We start from the raw sequence: 6996 nt of genomic DNA, 5'->3' as shown, positions 1-6996 counted from the left end.
ACTGACTTGACATTTTGAAACATTTCACTTAGCAGAAGTTTTCAAAAGTCATCAGGCTTCAGAAGGACTATTTTCCTGCAGAAAATTGTGCTAATGAAACCTGTCCACAGTAATGGGAATAGTGAGAGGTAGTAAAAACATTCGTTTTTGGGTGAAACAACCCTTTAAAATTGATATACAAAAAAAGAGACTAGAGTGTTTTGTGTTTTTTGATCTTTTGATAAAATCTGACCAGGACTCAATGTCCTGGCTACAGGAAACACAAGTGAGAAGACAGATACAGATCATTTCTCCTGTTTCGCATCCTCAGCTTGCCCTCTGTCTCACATTGCTCAAGTTTCTTCAGCCATAGCTCGAAGCTACAGAGGACAAACTCAGCTCCAAGGCTAAAACTCTGCCTTTTTAAAGGCTCAATGCACCCACCCTGTTCAGACAGGAAATTTGAGAGCCTTTTCAAGTCAGAATGACTCTCTGCTAATGGTGTCATGAAGTCAGTGGCAGGTTGAGCTTTTAGCAAGGCGTTGCTGCGGCTGAGAGCCCGCTGGGTAAATGAAAACAAGGTCACCTTGACTATACCAGTGCATATGGATGCATCCAGACACAGACCGGACAAACACACATGCACACGCACACACAGACACACACACCTGGCTAAATGTTATGAGAAGTAGTTGTATTTAATGTGTGGAATAATGATCTGTCAATTTCATATCATCACTGACAAAATGAAATATACTCCTTTCACAAACTGAATGACGATGACTGATCAACTGACTCAAAAATGCTGTATTTTTTATATTTATGCTTTCAGCCTCAGAAAAAATCACACTGATTTTTAGTTAGCTGTTTATCTTTTACATTATAACAGAAATGTGAATATACTGTGTTTTTTTGATTTGTGTACTGGTGTTTATGGTCTTTCCTGCTGGATGCAGTCCAGAGCAAGCATAAATAAATTACTGTGAATTCAGATTTTTTTACAGCAAGAAATTTCAGTCACTGAGTTTGTATCTTTAATGGAAAGTGTACATATTAACAGTTTTTTTCTAATGAGATTTTGGTTTTTTGCTATTGCTTTTATATTTGGGTTTTTTTTTTTAAATTGTGCAGTAAATTTACTATTTACAATGGTAAATTTGTATTTGCATGTTTACAAAAAAAATCCTATTTGGTAGGACCTGCTGGAAATTGTCATGAGTGTGCCTTTAAAGGGAATTAAAGAATATCTGTCAAAAAATGATTTGTGGCTGTTTCTCCACGACAATAACACACTGGAAGCCATCATTTAATCATGCAATTATGTGATGAAGGTGTTTACTGTGGATTTGATCTCATTTGTACATATAGAGTGCTAAAACGTCTGTCTTTTGAACCTGAAATACAAAACTGAATTAAGTTACAAATGTGCAACATTCCCATATTTCTGTGATAAAAATGTGGTTTTCTCTCAAAGTCTGTTCTTGACTTTGTGAACATTAGAGATAATCGCACCATCAGTCCAGTTCCATTTGGTAACCGTTATTGAGCTTTTGGTGATGTGCAGATGGGGTTTGGCAACTTGTCATGAGGTTGCAGATGATCAAATTCCTTTTTTTTTTCTCTGAGCACTTCAAAGACTTCATCCACATTGACTTCATGTTTTGTTGCCTTTGACACAAGCCAATATGGTCAAGATGTCCTTGAAGTGCTCCCCCCCAAAAAAATGTAACATCTGCAACTCTACTAAAACTGGTCAAGCTCAATCTGCTGATGATGAGCATATGATATGATCAAAAACTCCACAACAGCTACTGAATGTACCTCAGGAAAAGACTGTTTGGTCGACTGCACTTCATCTTATATACTAATCTTTTCCTTTGCAAATTAGCACATCTTGCTTTCCAGTTATTTCTACAGTAACAATCTGCATCAGTCTCTCTATATACTTGTAATATCCACCTCTAACCACAAGAGGGACCAAGTTCCACACTTTATCACCCTCATCCTGTCAGACACTACTATTCCCAGCTGCATATTGATGCTTATTTGCAGGGTTCAAAAGGGCCACATCAGTGATGAGTGAACCGAGACAACCTTCTCACTGTTTGTTTCATTATGAATAAAAGATGGCTGTTGGTGCAAAGATTGTTGTAGGTTTATCTTACGATAAAGCATACAGCCAGATTCAGAAGAGAAAAAAAAGAATGCCATTGAAATTTGTGAATATATTTCTCTTTGCAAACACGTTACATGTTTTGTTAGGGCGGTCTTATTAGCCTTACAAAGTTATGGGGGAATTAAGTTGTTTTGCTCTTGTAACAGATTTTCCCTGTTACCTCAGAAAATATGAGCCTTGTTTCTGCAAGTGGCCCTGCTGCTTTGTTACATCATCTCTCAATGTTTGAAGTTTGCTTCTCCTGTGAGCACCTCATATGGGCAAAGTACACAGTGGGGGGTGTTCTGTGTATTCACTGAGGTGAGTGTGTGTGTGTGTGTGTGTATATACAGGGGCTTCAGGTCAAGTTCCCATGGTAACTGAGAGGTGTCTCACTGTGTGCCCCTGGCTTCATCTGTCTGTGTGTCTGGCCAATTATCCCTGTGGGCTGTTATCTCTTCTCCGAGAGGTTTACATTATCACCCTGACAGCATAGTGGTCATTGGTCAGGTGAGCGGCCACAGCTGGTTATATCATACACAAGAGCAGAGGGTGGGGGGAGGTGGCCAGATCAAAAGACACAAGATAAGAAACTGACTGACCAACAAACAGCGACTCAGGATGGATAGATGGGTCAGAGAGCAGGAGAGGACAGAGTGATGGAGGGATGGAAAGAGGAGATAAAAGCCAGATTCTGTCAACAAACAGCCAGGATTTATGTGAAGCACTGATAGCCTGTTACCTAACATTACGGTAAAAGGGAGTTGGCCTGGGATTAATTGCCCCGAGAGCTGGTGTACACAGGGATCAGTGTTGTTGGTGACAGTTGCTGCACGGTGTCTGACTTCTGTGTGTTTCTTTCTCCATAATTTTAGATCAGGCACATTCTGCTCACGCACACATTTATGCATATTTTATAAAATGCTCCAGTGTGTTTTAAAACTGCAATATTTGTTCACAGCTCGCAGCCCTGTATGTTTTCATTCAGTTGAGCATCGAGAGCAAATTCATTTACTTAAGTAAAAGCTATACACTATAAAAAATTCATTACATGTAAAATGTTACATAATTAAGTAATAATTTAAAAAGTATTGGCGACAAAATGTCCATAATGAATCTAAAGTAAAAGCATTCATACTACTGAATGGCCCCTGTCAGTTTTATATTATCTAATTAACAGATCACGACCATCTAAGCAGTACTTCAAATTGATATCTTCACTATGTACAAATTATCAAATGACAGTGTGAAAATGATATGACAATGTGAAATGGGTTGCTCATAGTGAAGAGACTTATCACCCTAATCTGCAGCTCATATTGGTTTTATGGACATTTACTGTCAGTTTCAGCTCACTGTTCAGTTGTCAGCCGTCCTCGGTGAAAAAGCTCTAGAAGCTCGTTGTGAGAAACTAGCTGGTTTCTGGCTGGCTAATGGAGCATTTAGCTGCTAAAGATCAGATATTTCCCTCAGGCGTTGGTAGAGACCAAGAACAGAGCTAAAGAGAGTCAATATTGGATTCATCTTGTGGCCTTGGAGCACAACTGCAAATGACTGATAATGTTGTTCTGTAACTGCTGGATATGTATAACAGTTTGCTAACGATGCTAATGAGTCCAGCATATCAACTTAAAAGGTGATGATACGTCAGTGGTGAGTTCACAGCTTGTCTTCGCTGCCCCTATGCATCCAAAACATGTTATTCAAGGTGTAAGTAAAAGCAGCAAAAACACACACACACACACACACACACCATAAAATATTTAATTGCAAGAAAAAGTCCTGCATTCATATTGTAGAAAAACTAGAGAAGTATCAGAATGATGTACTTAATTATCAAAGGTAAACATACTCTATTGATGCATTAATATGTAAGCACTGGTTTAATATTGTAGTTGTTGAGGTGAAGCTAATTTTTACTCTTTGATATGCTCTTTCATCAATATCAATGCAGTAAACTGTGCCTAAGTACATTACCCAAGTAAATGTCCTTTCCACAGAAAACAGCAGCATGCTTTTACAACCTGACTCTCCCAAACTGCTGCAGTTTACATAGAATGTGCTTGTAGGTCACAGCAACACAGAAAGCAGTGCTAGCTCAAACAATGAGTGCTCTATAATGTCTATGTACGTTCTGTAAATATGTTAGCTAACAGCCACAAGAGGTTTAATTAAACACCTCGTCCCTCCCACACGGCGTGAACATCATATAGCAGATCAGAGAACATCAATGACTCAGACATTTCCAATTCTGCCAACATTGACTTAATTCTAACACTGTCTTGTTATTTTCCCCTGATGTTTTTCACAAGGTTGTCAGCGGACAAACTAATCCATTTTCTGTACAATCAGTGTTGATCCAGACGCCTGAAAGCCTGTTTTATATAACAGCTGTTGCTTTATAGAGATCAATACATGAATAAACCAGTGGGAAGACTGAGCTGCGCCTCAGCTGCTTTCGCGTCTGCACTGAGACAGCGTGATCTCTTGAAATGTTAAAGTTAAAGCAGGAGAAAAGGAAGTGTTGGAAGATATGAATAAGAATAAACATCAATGGACGTTCTTAAGCCATGTGCCAACGCTGATGCCCCAGTTATTCAGTGAAGACACAGACCAACGACAAAGACTTCTCTGTGAATGAAAGATGAACCTGTTCGTCTTAAGACACAGCCTGTAGAAAGCCTCCCAACAAACAGAATGTGAAGTCTTCTGATTGCCATAATAAGATGCCACAATATTACAAGTAGTGCTGAGATGCAGAATACTTGACTGTTTATTAAGTCTTACTTCCAGGTGTGACAGCTAAGATGAAAAATGGGCTGTCACTTTTACCAATTTCCTGACAGTCTAAGCCTAAAAGTTGTTGAAAAGTGTCCTCATTTGATCTCTTTATAAGATGTTTTTTTCTCTCCATCTTTCCAACATAGAATCAAGTAAGAACAGCATATGGCACCTAAGTCATTCCATGCCCAAGGCCTAGAGCCCATATGTGACAGTACAATTTCATGCCCATGTTCCTTCCACCAAGTTATGTGGAAAGCTATAGGGCAAAAACATAAAAGCGACTGAAAGCTACAATAAAATGCTTGGATATTCCCAACAGGAAGCATGTGAGCCATGACACAACAGATAACTGACCTCACAAGGTCTATGTGTCCATTTACATTATATATTCAACCTTTCAGTCTTTCGTCTTACAAGAACATCTGGCTGTTGTTCATACAGCTCACAGATAACAGGCATGTTTGTATAGTTTTCCTTGTGTGTGTGTGTGTGTGTGTGTGTGTGTGTGTGTGTGTGTCGTAAAGGGAGTATTAAGTGTAACTAGATGCACTTTTAGCCTTGGTTGTCCTGGGAAACCACACGTTATAATCCTCACCTGTCAAACTCTTCACAAAGCTCTTCACAAAATTCAAGTGACACATCTAGTGTGAGTGTATTAAACCAAGTACATTAGCAGTTTGGAATAAAGATTGTAATGTTGCAGTAGTAGCGTATAACAAGAAGACTAAAAAGGTTTGCCTTTAAATACATGCATTCAGGCTTCACAGAAAAATCACTATAAATCACTACAGAAATAGAAATAGATTGATCTTTGTGGTAAAAACAACTATAATGAGGTGAATTATGGTCCTTCTTATTTCAGTTGATACTTTGCTTTGGCCCCATGGCAGATGCTTGAAATTTTTTTGCACCCGTCACAGCTGAAAAAACACAAGCTTAATAAGTAACATTACTAATGGCTGGATTTTACTTCCTACCAGTGCTGTGATCAACTCCATTCTACAAATACTAATTTAAAACAATATGTGTCATATACTAACTGTCACAGTACATCATTTTGCAGTTAGTATACCGTTAAAAATACTTACAGTTCAATCAGAGAAAAGAAAAACTAACATGAATGCATAAACTTTATGTAAGAAAGACATTGGTGTTAATTAAACTGTATGTAAGGAGGGAGCCCTATGAATAGCAACCAATCTGAGATCCCCAATGGGAGCCTTAGATGGGGCCATGACACTAGTGGCTGTGGGTTGGCGGAAGGGCAAAGTTGCGAACAGCATAGACTGCAATAGCAGCAGAGAGAGACAAAATAGGAAGGGTGGTTTAAATTCAGCTTCAGATAAGATGATTACTGGATGATAGGAAAGCCTGTGCACACAAATCACTGGATAACAGTGGAGAGGTGGAGCCTCAGTGTGATGATGCTTCCTACTTGAACGTGCTGTCACGTGTCAATCAAACCGTGCCTTTGAAATATCACAGTTAATGCTAATGGTTTTTCCAGTCGTATTTATTATTTTGTCTTATTATTTTATAAGCTTTCTGTAGCTTTCTCAGAACCATCTGCAATGTGTTCAATTTTTTAAACATATGTTACATTCCTTTGTGCATATGGGGCAATAGTGTTTATTAATACCACACTCAAAAACCACCTTTTTTGGAATGCATTCTGACTTCTTTGAGTATACTAAGAGATTTTAAAATGACTGATATGCCATTGCCTCCCAGTTCAGTCAGAATAATTTGTTCACAGTTCTGACTGTAACACAATGTGATGTGACATTTTTGTTGCAGATATTTTAGAAAAAGGTGAGTAAAGCAGAGTAATTGTGTCTTTTTTTAAAAATGGAGCGTGTTGTTCCTGTCTCACAGCTGATCAAATCAAGCCATTCATCCTGCAGTGCATAGTAATACTAACTGGGGTGATGAAACACAAAACAACTTGTCTAGCTGGTCTGTTATACTTTATTGACTTAATAAGGATTAGCAATTAATGGGTTTTTCCTAGTTTATCACATCAGTGATTCTCAGTTACAATAAAGTCTCTGTTCTCTCAACTAGCAAGCTGTAAGCCA

The sequence above is a fragment of the Lates calcarifer genome, linkage group LG5 (assembly GCF_001640805.2).
Source record: "Lates calcarifer isolate ASB-BC8 linkage group LG5, TLL_Latcal_v3, whole genome shotgun sequence".
Lineage (NCBI taxonomy): Eukaryota > Metazoa > Chordata > Actinopteri > Centropomidae > Lates > Lates calcarifer.
This window is presented reverse-complemented; position numbering follows the sequence as displayed.